General features: G+C 42.5%; 1 long non-coding RNA gene across 1 annotated transcript in view; it reads left to right on the top strand.

The window, feature by feature from the left end:
* Positions 1 to 19,291, top strand: part of LOC147729968 (uncharacterized) — a 50,011-nt gene extending 30,720 nt beyond the window's left edge. Inside the window, exons 2-3 of the long non-coding RNA XR_015308565.1 lie at positions 17,098 to 17,191; positions 19,185 to 19,291. This is a non-coding gene — a long non-coding RNA (uncharacterized LOC147729968). The remainder of the gene's footprint in view (positions 1 to 17,097; positions 17,192 to 19,184) is intronic.
* The last annotated feature ends 505 nt before the right edge of the window (positions 19,292 to 19,796 follow it).

The raw sequence follows: 19,796 nt of genomic DNA, 5'->3' as shown, positions 1-19,796 counted from the left end.
TCTTGTTTCCACTTCTTCTGGAACTTTCTTGTTAATCTCCAATCTGTACCCCACCACTCTCACATTCTGATGAATCCAGAGGGGCTACCACATCACCTGGTCCTTGAAGGCAACCTATCCCTAATGTTATGAAGGATTACCGTGGCGATGTAGGCCCCAACTTCATTTTCGATAATAGAAGTTGCCATTGTTTTAATTTTAAACAATGAAAGTTCACATCTTTCCCAATTAATGCAGAGTCATCAAAATGTCTACCATTTGACGCAGATATCGTCTGATCTTATCTTTCTAAGAATTATGAAAATGTCAAGTCATTCGACTAATGACATAGATATAACACCTGATGCAACATCCGTCTGAGTCAAATATCTACTTTTGACTATGTCAGGAGTGGTGTAAGGTTCAACTGGGCCCGCGCATAGTCTCCATTTTAGCTGTACGTTTTAACTTGTTATCTTTTTCTAATGTTGACTTTTTACATGCTTTGCTTTACTCAACATTGTACTTAGAATTTATTCTGCATGCAGACATACCCTAGTAAGCATTTTATCTTGTTGCCTCTGTCCAAGGCTAGGAACATTGAATGTGATGCCCTTGCATTTGGTTGTTCAGTTGAAGACATCTAGACTCCAAACTAATCATCGCATTAGCTCTGCACCTTTGACACGGTGCAATTAGAAGAGTGATTTTATTACATAAAATGCCTCTGAGCCAAATTTGACAGAGGTGCATTCTGCTGGGATTATCCTGGAACGTTGTGCACTATGATGGAGATGCAGCCCTGCTCTCTCTAACTTTCAACCTGCAAAAGGACGATAGCCTGCTCTACACCAGATCGGCTTCCTGACACATCATACATGGCTATGGGGGTTTGGGGTGTTCCAAGAGATGTGGCAGACGGTATTGAATAGGAATATACGCATAATCATAATTACACAGTAATGTAATAATAGTTGAACTGCTTATATTTTCACCATTCTTGTAATGCTGGTTATAATGCTTTGTTTCATCCTCCTAATAATTACAGCTCACGCTTTCTATACAAGAATACAATTGTTTTACTAAATGTTTGAAAAGCCAACTCATATCCTTCTTGAGTTTACCTTGGCCATGTGAAAGTAAAAAATGAAAGGGTAGATCTGTTTCCACAATTTTTTTGGGGAATTAGGGTGGTCATGTTCTGAGGTTGCTGAAACCATCTGGTACGCTGGAAGGGTGGGGGTTCAGATGGGGCACTGTGAGCTGGCTAGGAATTAGGTCAACATACTTTGAGGATATGTGTGGACTCTGTCTCTATATTCTGACGGTTATGTTGTCCAGATTAAGGGGGGGTGGAGCTGGTGTAGTGCCTCTACGCATTGCACCACGGAGTTTGAAAAAAACTCAGTGGAGCTCAGCTCCCTCCTCCCTCCCAAATGCTTTAAAATTATAGAAAGAAGGCACGTGCCTGTGTTTCTACCCCCTCACCTGCCTGGCCGCATTCTCCTCCCTGCTCCTAGCCGCCTCGCGCTCCTGACCCCTTCTCCATTGAAAAAAACACTACGTTGGACGTCTTGCGAGTGCGCATGCGCACTCACATGACGTCCAATGTAGTGTTTTTTTCAATGGAGGACGCAAGAGGAGGAACAGGAAGGAGAGCGGCCAGGTAGGGGAGGTGGCAGAAATACAGGTATGTGCCTTTTTTAAATCCTTTTACAGCAAGGTTTTTGGAGGGGGAAGGGAGCAGCTAACTCCGCTTCGCCATGTAGGCGGAGTTTTTACCTACTACGCGTTCGCCAAGGAGCGCGGAGTAGGCAAATCTCCGCAAACTCCACAGGCGAAGCGGAGTTACCCACCCATGGTTGGTCCAGATACACAGTCCTACTTTATTTGTAGGAACCATATGATATGGCCCCACCAATGTTCTAAGTCAGGTACTTCTTGAGTGTGCCCTAGGCTCCTTTTTCACCTTAACCGGAGACTTCCATGGTGTTAAGAAATAATTCTCCTCAGCTTAATAGGAACCCCTATTTTTGTCTGTAGGTCATTCAAGTTTGAATCTTTAAAAGGATCAACCCGCCTTAGTATTTTCCTTTCTTTGAATTCCATTAATTAAATATGACGCAAGCAGCAATTATTCCTGTTACATGCAGACATGCTGTAATAGCATTATTACAACCAGGGCTTCTTCTTACAGGGGGAGATGTTACCTTTGTTGTTGCGGCCCACGAGGGATATAAAACAGAGGTATTCTATTCATAGATCTCTTTTCCTGCAGCGGATGCCAATACACAAACATTTCACACATAAACTCCAACTGAATTAGCAGCCCACTATAGGGCTAATGAATATTTACGAATACCATTAACATATCAGGAACATCAGAATTGGTTCCAAGGCACCCTCCCACATGCATTAAATAATGAAAGACTGGGTCCCTTCAGCAATGAGGGAGCAACATGTCCAGTCCTATCCAGCTATACACCATATCCAACATTAAATGTTGTAGAACTACATGATCTGTACATAGGTCTAGTTAGATTTTACAGATGTTTAACACAGTATGTTATGCAAACAATAGCAGAAACACCAGTGAGGGCTGTTAAAGCTGCACAGCCACAGTTATATATGCCTACAATTCTTCTAGTAACTATCAGGGCAATTAATGGTAAAGTTCCTGCGAGATGTGATAAAATTCCATTCTTAATTGCTCAAAAACAAACCAGCTTAAGGCACTGTGTTTCCCTACATGGGACCCCAAATCAAACAGAATTCTCACTATGTGCCTACCACTGGGTATGGTTCACCTAATAGATGGTTGTGCCACCTTGGGCACGGTCTTTGCTGCTGTATATACCATAACACATGATGCGCCAGCAATTGATGTTTGGCTTGAAGTATTAAAACACATTCAAAATATATACAGGGCTGCTCCTGCCCTGGATTGGGAATGAAATTAATTGGCGATTATACCACAGTTGCCTCAATTATTTCAAATAATACAAAAGGGGAGGCAGCAGTTTGGGAAGTACGCCAATGCCTTGCACAAAATCCCATTGTCGATTAAGTGCGCAAATTACCCAAAAATATAGCTGAATCCTATACATCTATAGGTCGAGATAATTTGGGAGCCAGACCAAACAAGCCATAGTTTAAGGGTAATTCTGCTAAAGAAAACACCAAACAGGCACCTCAGTCTTCTAAAAAAATGCTAGGATACACAGAAAAATAAAGACAAAAAAACACGGGGTAGATCTCCACAGCCGAAGTCCACCAAAAAACTTTATGACCTGCATAACAGTAATTCATTTAATTATGTGAATTAGTATGCTAATTCACATCCTTCTTATTCCTTTCCGGACTCATCCGACAAACGCTCGGAGAGAAGACGATCAGGGTGTAGACAAAAATGTGAAACCGAGAAAAGACTCAAAATTCATAGCTAACAACATCATAAAAGAGGAAGAGAAACTTCCCCAATAAGAGCCCCAATTCAAAAAGAAGAAAGTGGCAGGTATTTACACTAAATATGGCACAAATATTGAGAACGCTACTGTTGAACAAGACATAGGCATTGACACTACTAGACAGCGCAGCAGAGGTCACGATACTTCACCAGAATCTTCAAGAGTTTGTGCTTGCGAGAGCAACTAATGAATTTGTTCAAGTTGAAACACCAGTGAAGCAGGTTAGCCCTTCCAGCAGACTGTACGATTTGGACATCCAAATTGAGTGTAACATACCACGTACTATTAAAGTAATATTTTGGGAAAATGTTACCAACACTTTGCTTCCCGGGGATACTCATCAATAGTCGTAAGGAGTGAATTATCCCCGCCCACGTGCTGGATCCCGAAGCATATAGCAATATATATATATATATATATACATATATATATGTATATATATATATATATATATACATACATATATGTACTTACATATACAGGTGTATGCCCAGATCATAAAGTATATAAAACTTTCAACCCCATACACCTACATATGTATACATACCTACATATTCCAAGGGTAATCCGGCAGCAAGGCAGGCTTCGCTCCTCTTGAAAACACGGACACGGACCCAGATTTTGTGCAAGGTGGTTTACACAGAGCGCTTGATCACATACCTACATATATGTAAATATGCAGCCCCATCAAACTGACCAAAAACAAATAGGGCAAACTGCCAAGATTACATCAGTTTTACTTCATACAAGAATCCTTTATTTTCCAAAACAAGGAAGAACAGGTAATTGCAGGCAGTTTTGCCCTTAGGCTGCATAAGAATAACTGTCTTAGTACAGAAAAGACAATTGGCACCTTGCCTTTAAGACTTACAAGAGTCTAAGCACTTTGCCTTTAAGAACCTCAGGGAGCACTCTGCTCCCAGCATGCCCCACAGGTGACAGTTAGGTCAGTTCTTTTTTCCAGCTCCTTCTGTGAGGATCCTGAAGCTTGAGCTCGACAGTTTTCTGACATTTCTGTCAGGAATTGTTATTTTTCTTGATTTTTTGCAGTTCTTCTGTGCTGGCAGAAGGTTATCATCATTTTCTGGCAGGAATTCTTTATTTATTTCTGTCAAAATGCTGGCTCTTTTTTGCAAATGTCCAGCCTGTGGAAAGAAGATGGCCATTTCAGATCCACATTCTGTGTGTATCGACTGTCTTCCTTCTAGTCACAAGATAGACTCGTGTTATCACTGTAAGAAGTTTGCAAGAACTCTACGTGATAGAGAGAGGATTCGTCTTCAAGCTGTGCCGGAGAGAGGAACAGCCCATTTGGAAAGTGGCCTTGTGAGTCAAGAGCCCTCCTCTCATTAGGAACATCGACGCCAGCATCATTCTGCCTCTTCAATATCGAGACAACGGCAGATTCCAGACTGTTCGCCATAGACTTCGTTACTGCCATCAAAGAAAAGGCTTACACAGTCTCCGATGTCGAGACGGCGTGAGTCTCCATCGTCGAGAAAGGCTTCGACGTCGAAGCGAACTACCTCGGGCTGTGGGTCTATCGACGTCTAAGCATCCATCGACATCTAGACACCCATCGACGTCGAGGCATTCTCCGTCGCCTCACCATAGGTCGATGTTGAGAAGTTTGCCGACGGCGAAGAGATCTTGAGATCAGTGGACGTCGAGAGCATTGAAGTTGATGTCGAGAAGGCAAGAACACTCGCCGTCGAGATCACCATGACGTTATAGATGGTCGACGTCAAGGTCCCCTTTGAAGAAGGTGGGGTCGCCGTTGAGGAAAGCGAGGTCCTTAACTCCTTTCAGGCATCGCCCCACGTCAGGGGAGAAGCACGGTTCGACGTCAAAGGAAATGCATACGTTGACGTCGAGGCCATCGACGTCGAGGGACAAAGAGACTCCTGTTGCCTCGGAGGAGACTGGCGCTGCATCTCGTTCACCCTCAAGAACTTCATTGTCTCCAGGACTACATATTGTCCAGGTTACCCCGGAAGGCTCTCCGGTGGTTGGCGAAGAGCCTCTGCGAAGGTAGACTAAGGCCCTCAGTAGATCGGGTTCGAACTATTCCAGTACCTACTCTCCTTCACGCCTGTCAAGCTCTCCACCACATACTGAGGCTCCACAGAGAACACCACCAAGATCAAGATCATCAATGGTGGTGTTTTCCAGAAGAAGAAGTCCGCACAGATCGTGCTCTCCTCGTGCCCATCATATGCGTTCAAGGGACAGGTCTCACTCCTATCATTTTTCACCGAAGAGAAGGCGACGGAGGTCTCCCACCTGGTCTTCTTCTCCCAGGTCCTCAATGAGAGATTATTCTCCAACATTCACGTCTACACCTCCATCACGGGTTTCACCTATTGATGCTCTTACCATCTTCAATGAGGTACTCTGTCGGGGAGCGAGTAAGTTAAACAACACTATGTCGGTCCCTACTGTTTCCTCCTCGGTGATCTTTGAGACCCTCCATCACTGTTTGTCAATCAGGCCATTGCTTCCTCTTGTCCCTGGCATTATCGAACTTGCTACACAGACTTTTTTGACGCCAGCAACGGTGGGCTCTGTGCCCTCCCGGATAGCGAAGAAATACAAGGCTCCTGATCAAGATCCATTATTTCTTCGCTCTGACCCTCCTCCAGATTCCAGACTGTGGCAGCGGCTAGGAAGACTCAGTCGTCTATATCTTCCTCCTCGGCACCTCCAGATAGAGACAGCAAATTGATGAACTCTATGGGTAGAAAGATGTACAACACATCAGCATCTTTCATGAAGGTCACCAGTGCCTTCTATCTGCTAGGCAGATATGACAGATCCTTGTGGGATTCTCTGGGCTGTTTTGCGGACAAACTCCCTAAAGAAGATCAGCAAGATTTTCGGGAAATTCTGCAAGAGGGAGGTCTTGTGGTGAATCCGATTATTAGCGCTTCAGCTGATTCGGCTGACCTGGCTGCCCACGAATACTCTCATGGTATCTGTTCAAGGTGTTCTGCGTAGCTACAGTTGACTGGCCTTAAGCCTGAAGTACAACGGAAGATCACCAATCTACCATTCAATGGGTCTTCCCTCTTCGGTCCGCGTGCAGATGATGAAATGGCAAAGATGAAAGCTGATTTGGACACCGTGAAAGCTGTGGGGCTAGAGAAAAAGAAAGAATTTTGTAGGCCTTTTCGCTCCCATGATAAACGCCCATTCCAGCAGAGGGGTCAAACATCTCAGTGGTCATCGCAGGGTCACCAACGGCAGCAGAGGTCTCATTTTCAACAACGAAGACCAGGTAGAGGAAGAGGGAACAATAAACAGCAGACCTCTACCTCAAAGCAACAATCAAAGCAATGAGAGAGTGCTTCCTCTAAACACTTTGTACACTCCGGTTAGAGGAAGTCTCGTTGGTTATCTGGAGGAGTGGAACCATATAACAGACGACAAATGGGTGTAAAATATTGTCATGAATGGATATCTGCTACGATTCAAGACCCCGCCAACTTCAATTCCTCCAAGTGAAGGTCTCTGCTTGTGTCATCCCATTTTACATGAGGAAGTAAACAATCTTCTGCGGAAGAAAGCCATAGAGTCTGTTCCGGTACATCAGAGGCGCCAGGGGATAAACTCTCACTATTTCCTGGTCGAAAAAAGAGGTCCTTCAGTGGAGTACTGACCAATTCTGGACCTTCGCATCTTGAACAAATATATCTGAAAAGAAAAGTTTTGGATGCTTGCTCTGCACCAGATCTTCCCTCATTTACATCAAGGAGACTGGTTGTGCTCCATAGATCTGCAGGATGCCTATTTTCACATTTCAGTGTCCAGGAAACATCAGAAATTTCTCCATTTTCAGGGTGCTCGGCGTCATTATTAGTTTTGAGTTCTTCCATTTGAACTCAAGTCAGCCCCACAGACTTTTTCAAAGTGCATGGCAGTGGTGGCGGATTTTCTTCGCAGGCAAATCATTTTCATTTATCCCTACCTGGACGACTGGCTTGTGAAGAGTTCCACTCCATCCCTACTTCAGTTGCTCCTCCAGGGGTATACTCATTTCATTTCATAAAGCTTTATTCGGAACATTTAAAAAACATGTCCATAAAAGCACATACAGTTACAAATACAAACATTTCATTAAACATTGCATATTTCATTAAAGAAAGCACATAATACATAATATCCAGAGGGCGATGGAATAAATATTTAAAATATTTAAAATATTTAAAAACACATACTTTTCCTGGCGCTAATAGCTTTAAGCAAGAATGTAGCAGTAAAAAAGCAAATGTCCGGATGATTCAAATTAAAAAGCAGTCTCATAGCATCCGTAGTTGTTCTCACTCCAAATCTATTTAACATAGGCTTCAGGTAGAGTTTCCGTAATTCCCTATACAATTCTCATGTTAATAAAAAGTGCTTAGTGCTCTGTTCCGTTTTGTTATCACATTCACAAGGGCCAATAGGGCGCATTTTAATGTTAGGGCACGCAACGAGATAATGTACTATTCCCATCCTCATTCTGGTTAGTACAAACTGGTGCGAAACTCTAGTTACCTGTGACAAATACGGACTAAATCCAATAAAATCATTCATGCTATTGTACAGTACACATGTGGATAATTTAGAATCCTCCAATAAATGCCTTTCGTTACAGTAATTCAGAAAAAAAAAATCATATTTGATTTGGAGATATCCGAGACACTATAAGGATCATTAATCACATTGGTCCCGAAAATCTTTTGGGAACATTCAATAATGTATTTAATCCAAGGGATTTTTAAGTGCTGGTCTAATGAGAGACAGTCCTCAATAATTGCTCTATTCAATGAGGTACCGTCGCTGAGCCAAATTGAGCGCCACAGTAATAGGGGCCTTAACATGATCATATCACTTAGGGCTTGGATCCCTGTTTCCTTATGGACCAAGGAGTTGGAGGTAGACTTGGGTAAACACAGGAGCCTTTTCAGGAAGATATTCTCCTCTACCTGAAGGCTCCTCGCTGGTGACACACCCCAAATGCCAGCCCCGTAAAGGGCCGCAGAAAGACATCTAGATTGGTAAATTTTTAACATGTCTTTAATACGTCTATTCCCCAGCTTCTTGGCAAATAAAAAGACCCCGTTAGCACTCCTAATCATCTTTGTTCTAACAACTTTATGTTCAGTGACCCAGCTCCCATTATTGGAAAAAGTAATTCCCAAATAGCAAAAATGTTCAACTTTTTTAACCAATTCACCATCAATAAAATAATGGGTTTTACCTTTTATTTTGGCTATTCCAGGCCCACACTCCATTACATATGTTTTTGATTTATTGATCACCAGTTTCCTACTTTTGATGAATCGTACGAAACGGTCCATCAAACGTTGAAGACCCAAGGGAGTCCTAGACAGTAACACTGCGTCATCCGCATAGAGTAATACAGGTATGTTAAGATTATTAACTCTAGGGGCATCCGCAGTGACTGTCTGCAGGACAGAATCAACCTCATTTATGAAGAGGGTAAAAAGCAGGGGCGCTAAAACGCACCCCTGTCTAATACCTCTTCCAATCCCAAACTTGGTCGTACATTCCCCATTAGGTCCATAACGGACACTGGTGCGGAGCTTTTCATACAGGCGGGCAAGGAAGTATATTATGCCTTCAGGTGCCCCCATTTCTAATAATTTGACCCATAATATAGCGTGGTCTACCAAATCAAAAGCGGTACTTAGGTCAGCGAAACATAAATAAAGCGACCCTTTTTTGGCCTGGGTATATTTCCCTACCAAGAGCTCTAAATTCAGGCACTGTTCAATGGTGCCACGGCCTTTTCTAAAACCAAACTGGCAATTACTTAAGATCTCATTGGTTTCTGCCCACTCCTCTAGTCTTACTAGGAGGACCCTACTCATGATTTTAACAGATGAGTCCAGTAAGGATATTGGTCGGTAATTTTTAGCATCCCCCCGGTCACCTTTCTTGTAAATGGGAACAATTATTGACTCTTCCCAAGTAGACGGTATTTTACAACAAATGGCTGCATTAAAGATTTTGGTCAACAATGGACCCCAAATCTCCGGTGCAGTCTTGTACACGTCTATGGGGACACCGTCCGGACCCTGGGCCTTTCCTCCTTTACTGGTTCTTATACTAGCCATGACTTCATCTGTAGTAATATCTAAGGCTATGATGGGCCAGCCTTCTCCATGAGAAACTGTTATATTACTTGAATCAAAGATATTGGAGAAATGTTGGATCCAAGATTCCATGCTCACACTTGATGTGAGTTCTGGCGCCTTATCATCTTTTAGGAATGGACTATTCACCGTGGACCAAAACAGGGTACAGTTCTTCGTATCCGCAGCTTGACTAAGGTTGTCCCACGCTTCCTGCTGTAACTCAGCTTTTCTACATTTAAGGGTCATATTATATCCCTGCCTAAGTTGAATCACCAGATTCTTATCCCTTGGTTAGCTGCTAAAGCCTCTTTAAGATCAGTCCGGGCAGTAGAGCAAGCATGATCAAACCAACCCCTATTACACCTATTCTTGGGCCCAGCCTCTTTAGTAAACTTCTTGTTAATGGTTGAATTGATTCTATTAAAGTGGTCAATACTGTCAGTCGAGGTGTCATCCTGTTCTAAAATTGCCGTTATCTCCATCAGACAACTAGAAATGATGGAATCAGATGTTATGTCCGCTTTTTCTCCCTTCCACCTCAATCTATACCCATTCTGTCTATGGGGTTCAATATTAACAATATTACCCTGTTCACATACATAGACATTATTCCAGAAAGTTAATTCGGTAGTCAAACAGTTATGATCACTTAACATATTGTCAATCACCTTAGGCATTGGGCATAACGAAGCAAGGGTTGAAGACATGCAAATAAAATCAATAATGGTGTTAGCGCCCCTTCCTTTAAAAGTTGGAATATTTTCACCCACATCATTTTTAGCATTGTCCATAATTTCCATGTCATACTGTATCAGGAAGTTATTCAAGGTTTCCCCATAGGTGTGGTAAGGAAAATGGACATCAGCATCCCCTAGACGGTTATACACACCGCATACCTTCTGATAAGATAGTGGGCACACAGAAACATTAAAATTCCCCACAAAAATAAATTCAAATACACCATTAAAATTCTTCACAAAATTGTTCAATGACCTATCTAATTCATTAATTGCAACATGTCTAGTGCCATCAAATGTATTATTGTAGAAATTAATCAAAAGTATATTTCTACCAGCTTCTTGTGTAAGCCATAGAATTTGTGAATGAGCCCCCACATTAACATACTTTTTCACTGAGATAGGTAATTTAACTGAAATCAACACCAGCAACCCTCCTTTAGCTCTGCCGTGGGTTGAAGGCAATGCTAGGAGTTCATAGGATACAAAACCATCGATGCCTTTAAAATTTTTGCACCAGGTTTCCTGGAGGCAAAGAATATTGAATAAATGCACAAAGTCCTTCCATCCTAATGTATCCTCCTTAGCCGCTAATCCAGCAATATTCCAGCTAACAATGTGACAAATTACCTTCTCTCTCTCTTGACTTACAACAAGCTGTTCAACACTAGATATGGACATGTTATTCCCTATGTTAAAAGGCTCTATGTTACGTATTAGATTTGAGACTTCACCCCCTATCGGCGTACAGTCTAAGTACACATCATTGTCCAATTCATCTATAGACATAATTACTTCTTCATTGATATTACTATTTACAGCATCCCGTAAAGGGTCAATCTCATGTCAATCATTTTGGTCTAAGTAACTCAGGGACTGAAACCTGTTCTGAGTTGGGACCTGGTAGACCATCCCACTATCAAACAAAGGGGTGCTGCCAAAGGTTACAAATGGGTTGGGGGTATGTATTAGTGAATTATTCCCACCTGACATAGGATTCACCATATGCATCGGTGGGGTAAATAAACCATTTTGCATACCAGGGCAGAAGTTGGGCAACGCAGGTCTATTTACAAAAGATGGATAAGTAAAATTACTCGTTGCCCTCTCCTTGCAATTGACGGGAGGTTGCCTGCTTAGATGATTATAAAAGTAGCCCAGTGGTCTAGCAACTACTGTGTGATAGCGGCTGCTCTAAGCAAGACAGTCGCAACATGTTGCGGGCGCTTAAAATTAATGATCACACAATCCCCCCCACAAGCTTTTTTGGTGTTACCAATCCAATTGACTCTTCTGATAGAGATGATTTGGTCAGAGTAGCCGACTGGGTTACCACAATGGCGATTTAACCAGGAAATTGTCTTATTCCTCAAAGAATCCGCCGTCTCATGATCATTAGGGGGCTGGGTTAGGATCGGAACGTTAGTTAAAACCACAACGTAAGGTACACAATCGGGTGGAAGATCAACTGGACGCCTACATATCCGTATGGGTACCCCATTGGATCCCCCTGTGACAGCTAATGGAGCTGACACCGCTGGTGCCGGTGCTGTCTTAGGAACTGGTAATGTAGGTCTATCATTCTGTGAAGTACCCGACATAGTGCTTGTCACCCCAACACTTGATTGCTTTGAAGGTCTACCTGCCTCCTGGGTCGTAATAAGTAACGGTACAGGTAGCTCTTTAGATGGATGTTTCCTGGTATTAATGGGGGGGGCACTAGTAGTAGTTAGTGGCTGCACCCTATCTTTCGTAGAGACAGTAGCTATGCATGCTGGTTTTTTAATATCTAATATAGACTTTTCCAATTTATCAGCATGCTGGTCCACCACGCCCCTTAATCTAGCTACTTCCGCCTGTAGATCTCCTATTTTAATTAACAAAGGTTCTACCACCATATTAAGTTTACTGTAGATAGTACTCAGTAATAGATCAATTTGATCAGGCTTAATGGAAACAAATTTATCATGTACCGAAGACCCTATTTCCTCGGTATTCTCCATATGAGTGATATCTTTTTTATTCTTTCTAGTGGTGTGACTACCTCGCTTAGGTGCCGTTTTCCTACAGGCTCGCATAAACTTGGTAGCCCTACCAGATTGCTGAGGAGTTCCCCCAGAATTATCACATGGGTCATCTTCCCCCCTTATCGAGTTGTCTGGGACCATAGTTAGATCAACGTTGATACTAATATTGTCAAGTTCCGCTACAGCGTCCGTCTCATTGTCAATATTATCTGTATTATTACAGTTGTTAACATCCGCAGACTGAATCAGTGGGGGGTCTAAGACAGTACTTTTCCCCAGTGATTTCCTTCTATCACTGTTGATTCTGGAGACCACTTTCAGTAAATAGTTATCCGGTAGAGTACTTTGGACTGACATTTTTGGGGTTAATCAAAGGTCTCAAATAATTAGTTTTTAAAACAAGGGGAACAAACGTAATTTCCACGGGACATCCACTGCAAGTACTCACAGTTTGAACCAAGGGGGGTGGCCCTGCCCGGCCTCTTCTGGCCCCTGACGGCCACAGACGGCCCGCCCTTGTCCCGGGCTTCTCCCGGTCGCTCCCGCGCGCGACTCGCGGGGCGAGTGGGGGTGTCAGCCTTTTACAGGCGCCTCCGGGCGCTCCTCGCACGTCACGGGCGTGCTTCCGCCCCAGGGGCTGCTGGGGAGTGTAGTCTGCTGGTCTGGACTGCCTCCCGGCGTTGCGCTGTTTCTGCCGTTTCCCTCACGGCTCTGGCCCGATGGCGTGCCTCAGGTAAGTTTTCGGTGTTCCCCCCTGGGCTCCCGGGGGGTCAGCCTTTTACAGGCGCCTCCGGGCGCTCCTCGCACGTCACGGGCGTGCTTCCGCCCCAGGGGCTGCTGGGGAGTGTAGTCTGCTGGTCTGGACTGCCTCCCGGCGTTGCGCTGTTTCTGCCGTTTCCCTCACGGCTCTGGCCCGATGGCGTGCCTCAGGTAAGTTTTCGGATACTCATCAAAGTCATAAGTAACCCTCCCGCCTCCCCGGACGAGCAATGTGAGTACTAGGTTTATAATGGTTTAGTTCGCCTTCACAAAAAGAACTGACCTAACTGTCACCTGTGGGGCATGCTGAGAGCAGAGTGCTCCCTGAGGTTCTTAAAGGCAAAGTGCTTAAATTCTTGTAAGTCTTAAAGGCAAGGTGCCAGTTTTCTTTTCTGTACTAAGACAGTTATTCTTATGCAGCATATGGGCAAAACTGCCTGCAATTACCTGTTCTTCCTTGTTTTGGAAAATAAAGGATTCTTGTATGAAGCCATTATAGTGTATGGTCTCTATTACAAGCAGTCTTGAGAGACTTATTGTTATACAAGAAAACTGATGTAATCTTGGCTGTTTGCCCTATTTGTTTTTGGTCTGTTTGTTGGGGCTGCATATTTACATATATGTAGGTATGCATACATATTTAGGTGTATGGGGTTGAACGTTTTATATACTTTATGATCTGGGCATACACCTGTATATGTATGTACATATATGTATGTATATATTTGTAATATATATATATATATATATATATATATATATATATATATATATATATATATATATATATATATATATATATATATATATATATATATATATATATATATATATATATATATATATATGACAACACCAAAGTTCCGGTCCAGACCAGTCAGGTTCACGGGTGGGTCGGCGTAGGGCTCCCGGTCACCCGATACATCCAAGCAGGTACTTCATTCATCAGAATAAACGTCACCGACACTCAGGAAAATGCTGTGCATGAAAATGTAATTGGCAGGAAAACAACGCGTTTCGCTTTGCAGCTTGATCACGTTTACACATAGATGCCAAACAATTGTCCTTTTACTCTTTTCAGTAGCATAGAAAACGGACAAAACACCCAAAGTGTACAAAAGTGAGTACCTAGCATGGCGGACATATTTAAGGAGCACAAAAGCATATATGCATAACGGTCATTGGTGCATTTCATTGTCGATATTTATGAAAGAAATGTCTAACAATTAAATAAGTTTAACAGATACAAAAAACCAATGAATAAACCGCAATTCCGGTATAGATGTTATATATTCATTACGTTTTTTTAGCAACTTAGCAATGTTGTAAATTGTAGCGGGGTAAATACAATCTTAACGTTCAAAATTACAGTTATTATAAGACATTGTGTTTACAATTCCGCTGTGTCGTTCAACCTCAAAAGGGCGGATTCATAATAGCGTGCCACGCCCAAGTGGGCATCTAGTGCGCAAAGGTTTCTCTCACAGTAGATTGTGATGGTCAAATAGTCCCTGCCCAAGTGGGCAAAAGTGGCTTACTGTGTCCCATGTATGGACAATTACCGAGATGCTTAGTCTATGTCATTTTAAATGTTGTGATATGCTCCTTATTCTCAATCACACCATTTCATTAGGTACCTATATAAAAAATGGAATATTAAAAAAGTGTAAAACCAGACCTATCAAGGTCAAATCGCAGACAACAATCCAAGTTACATACTGTATGTTTCAGTCATCATTCAGCAAGGTGTACAGCTAATTTTTCATGCAGGTTCAGCCCATTCGGGGTCATACTTATATATATATATTTTTTTTTATATATATATATATATATATATATATATATATATATATATATATATATATATATATATATATATATATATATATATATATATATATATATATATCTCACTCGCTTATTCACCCTACATTATTGAAATATTGAAATGATCCAAGAATAAATCACTTATGCTGTGGATGATTAATGGTGGGCGCCCCATTTTTCTTTCGGAAGAAGGATTGTTTTGAATATATATATATATTCTCCGGGATCCCGCACGTGGGTGAGGATAATTCACTGCTTATGACTTTGATGAGTATACCCCTGGAAGAGAACTAGGATTACAGGTAAGTAACTTATCCTTATGACATTTTCTTGGCTGAAGTGGATTGACCGCCTGAGTTTGTTAGAAAAGTCCCACAAGGGGAAGATATCATAATGGCATTCTTTTTTCTTGTTCCTGAGGTAGTCAAACAAGTGAATGCTGCAGAATGGGCTCTTGCACAAGGCTCGGCATTATACTGCAGTCATGTAGGCTGGTCTAAAAACTTGCCTTATCACGTTATACCCATAAGGTTCAGTCCACAAGTGCAACCGCAATACCCAATTAAGTGCCCAGTTAGAGAAATTCGAACACAATACCAAGGTATAATTGACCCTTGTATCTCTCCAATGAACAATCCAAATAATTGTTATCGCTTAATCTTAGACTACAGATATTTAAAAAGGCATACACGCACCTTTGCAATACAAAACTCTCACACACAGTACGAATAACATTGGGCCCGATTCACAAAAGTAATCTGAGATAAAAGTCTAAATTTATGACTTTTGGTATTCACAGAAGGCATATAGAGTTTTTGGTATTCACAGAAATGACTTACGACTCCTATCCTTTTGTCCACACTCGAGGCAGAATTTTTGCACCCGGGGTGGAATTACAGCACCCCGGCCGGAAATCCCGTACTTGGGCAAGAATTTCCTCACACGGGGCGGAATCTCCGCTTCTGGGCCAGATGATCATTTACTTCAATGCTAAACACCTGTCCAAGTGCTTACCCTCCCTCACCTGCATCAGAGGAAATCAATTAACACCAACAGCAAGACCAGCACTACAAAGCACATAAAAGCAGCACACATTCAAGGAACAGGTTTGGCCACAAAAAGTTCCTGTTTTTCTTCTCTGCGCGTCACTACTGGAAAATGTACTAACTGCGGAGGAAGAAAAATTATACAGATGAGGAGACCACAATGATTATTAAGTTCATTGTGAGGCACCACAAATGACTACATGGTCCCCCCCTTACTGCACCAACGGCACAGAGAAGTTAGCTCTATGGCAGCTTTTGCCACTGCTGTCACAGAACTGGGGGAGGATGTGCACACAGTTCGTGACATCAAGAAGAAGTGGCCGGATGAAAAGAGGCAGGTGAAGGAGAAGTACGCCAGGATTGATTTGGCCAGAATTCTCCCTGGCCCACAATCCTGAACCTGCATCCATCTCACCACACTTGAAGAGGGTTTCCTTACTACAATCCATCCCCACATGCTCCCTAGGCTTCCTGTGAGTGATGTCCGCAACATGGTACTAAGTAAATGTGATAACAAGAACAAGTATATAAAATGACTGTGTTGCACCCCCATTGTGATTAAGGAAGTTGTCCAATGTTTAAATAAATATATAGTTAGTCAGAGGCTCATGTGTCTCTGTATGCTGCAACACAAGTTTCAGAATCCATTGTATTAGAAATAGCAACTCCCATTCCCACTATTGAAAACATGGGCCCAGTACTGCTGCCTTATATACCTAACTCTGTTAACTTGCAATAGACAATGTGCCCCTTCCACTTATCCAGACATGGCCAGATCAGTCAAGAACATTTGCGGGGGTGGTGTGGTGCAGAAGAAAATCTACAGAAAACGGAATAGGGAAATTAAAAAAACAATCATCCAAAAGATAACTCGCTTTGTGCTTGCTGCATCACCGAGCACAAGGTGAGAGAATCCTTATTCTAAGACATTTCTTTGCACTATTCCGTTGTCTATTTCCCATCCTTCCCCTCCCACTGCTCCTACCTGCACCAGCCGTGGCAGTACTTCACAATACTGTTAGCATGTCGAAGATATGAGGAAATGTCAGACAAGTTACACATGTACATTTTCGATGTGACTTTTCTCTCTTCTCACCTATTGACACATTCAGCCAGAGTACAGACAACCACAGTAGCAGAGGTCCCTAAATCTTCTGGGAGGAAACAACATCATCCAGAGCAACTAACTGCCTCCCTCACTAACTGGTAAGTCAAACTGGTCCTTAGATGGTCAATATGCATACATTGTCAGTAGACAACAGAGGGACTAATAGGGCCCGAATATCAAAGGTAACCGAAGATGAAAACCTTATTTTGAAGCTATTGGAATACTTAAATGGCATTTACCTTGAGCACATGACATTTGTGAATAGCGAAAGACAAAAAGTAAGATATCTAGGCTCATCATAACTTTGTGATTTGGGAACCATACAAGTATTCTATCAACAGTTCCAGAACAGTGAACTCAGTCCTGGAATTGAGTGCCAGAACAAGTTAAAAAGGAGTCTCCACTAGATTGTAAATATAGTAATGATGAACAAGAAATGAGATTCAAGGGTTAGGAGTATTGAGAATGCGTTCAGTGTCCAAATTATGTTTTTTTCAATACATGAAATTGTCCAGTCAACCCAGCTGGTTATATTTGTTAACATCGGATGGCATATTTTTTAACCATAAACAAAACACAATAATGGACCTTATTTTAGGAATCGTTCTGGTGTAAAGTTGATAGACGTTGTTTCTAGGCAGTAGGGCCATTATAAGTAGAATGTGGAATCACTCATGATATTTATTGCCACACACTTCTGCAACGGTAGTGCCCACACTGCTTGTACTCATCCATTGTGCCTGAAATCAAGTGCATCACATGTGGCAGCTGAAATGTAAAGTTGTAAACACACTTATCATTGTATTTTCAATGATGTCGTCCCAGATTCCAGTGCCCCCAGTGACTTCAGCTGCAGGGTTGGCTGTGACTTCTGATCAGGGACCACACACTGGGCAGGTGTGGGCCATGATAAGTAAACCCAAGAATAAAGTACCTGAATGCTCATGCTCATGAAATGTGCCTTTATTCTCCGCTGTATGTTGTATGTGTTCTACATCACTGTTGTCCTGCATCACAACATGCCTACATATAGCATGTAACCATACACCAGATGACACCATGGTGGCTAGTGAAAGGATGACACAAAATGTTTGCCAAGTGAGTGCAGAATGGACATAAAATAGTATATAGTGTCATATGAAGTGTACTAGACACAACTGGGTTGTAATTCAGTTATATGAAATCTCACTTGCAAAATAATAATCGACAAATCCTATTGAAATTGGTGTGGATGAGGGTCGGACTGATACCAGTTGAGTACTTTTGTAATGGCTGTATGGGCTGCTAAGGTGAATCTTGAGGAAGTGAAATGTTCAAATCTCTTGGCTGAAAAGCACATCACAAATCCAGTGTAGGCGGCAACCATCAAAGCTTCTCAACTTGCCCACAATGTGGGATCCTAGTCAAATGTTGAATTTTGCTTGCCTCCTCTTCTACTGTAGTCCCCTATACAAGTGAGTGGTTGACATATGAGGTTAGAATGTCTGCTGTACATCATCCATTGTCAGCTAAGTACTACCATGATATTATAACTGGATTATGGGAACAGAGGACACTCAAAGGATGGACATAACAAATTTGTGATTTCTCAGTCCAAAATGAGGTTTGTGACTTCATGTGTAGGTAAGCACAAATGAGCCCCAAAATGTACCTGAATATTGCACATCTCACATATGAACCCTGCAATGCAATGTTTGATCTGATGTGCAAATGTGAAACTGGTCAGCCTGGTGATGTACACTCCTTTTGACTTGTCAACAGACAACACTATACTGATGAGGCATGATGGTCTTAATGGTAAAGGTGTAATCAATGCAACACAGAGGTGTCCTGATTATTCAGCCCCTGCCTTCAAATATCTGCAACCTTCTCATACACATTTGCTGTTGATGTGTCATCTCATTGATGTCAGTGCAATGAGGAGGTAACAGCTGACAACTGCTGCATGTGAGCAGGGGTCCACATGTGCAGTCCATTAGGTAAACATGCTGCACATTAGCCATATCAATGGTCATTGAGAATGACACGTACATGTTATCTCACAGCTACTATCTGGTGTAATGAAATATAGATACGTATGTCTCATCACAGCTGCTGACAGGATGACACCAGTGCAGCATACAACACCATCCAGGGGAATGCAAGACATACTGGCTGCAGCAGTGAAACCCTCTTGCACCTGTCCATCAGGCAAGTGTGGCATGAAGTGCTTCCCTATCATAGATGCCAAAACCATGACAAAGATCCAAATCCCCTTCTGCATAGTATCTGCAATTGGTGTTTAGAAAGTTACATACATACCATTACATTTTCAGGTCTCGCCTGGCAAAAGCAGCGCATGCGCTACTCTCGCCATTGTGAGTACCTTTTGGAATCGATTCTGCCTGCATGCACGCGTTTGCATGAACAAACATGGCTGCTCTCGCCATTTGTCCGTAGCAAACAGCATGCGCGTGTCCGTGGGACTGTGGACAGTCCCACAGCATTTTGTTGTCCTAGCAACTAAAATGTAGCATCGCCGTGTTTTCGCTTTCGAAAAGTGCAGCCTTCCTATGCTCCAGCTCCTGGCCCGGGCGCCGTCATGCAGGACCTCCCTCTATCCACGTACCCCCAGTTTACCGGGGTCACGCACCTTTCCTTGGCGTAGCACAGCTTCCGGCTTCGCTGCAGGAAGGCCATCGGGATGCGAGTTTAGATAGCCCG

This window comes from Lissotriton vulgaris, chromosome 2_1, assembly GCF_964263255.1.
Source record: "Lissotriton vulgaris chromosome 2_1, aLisVul1.2, whole genome shotgun sequence".
In the NCBI taxonomy this organism is placed as follows: Eukaryota; Metazoa; Chordata; class Amphibia; order Caudata; family Salamandridae; genus Lissotriton; species Lissotriton vulgaris.
The sequence above is the reverse complement of the archived record's forward strand: the minus strand, read 5'-3'. Positions and strand labels throughout refer to the sequence as shown.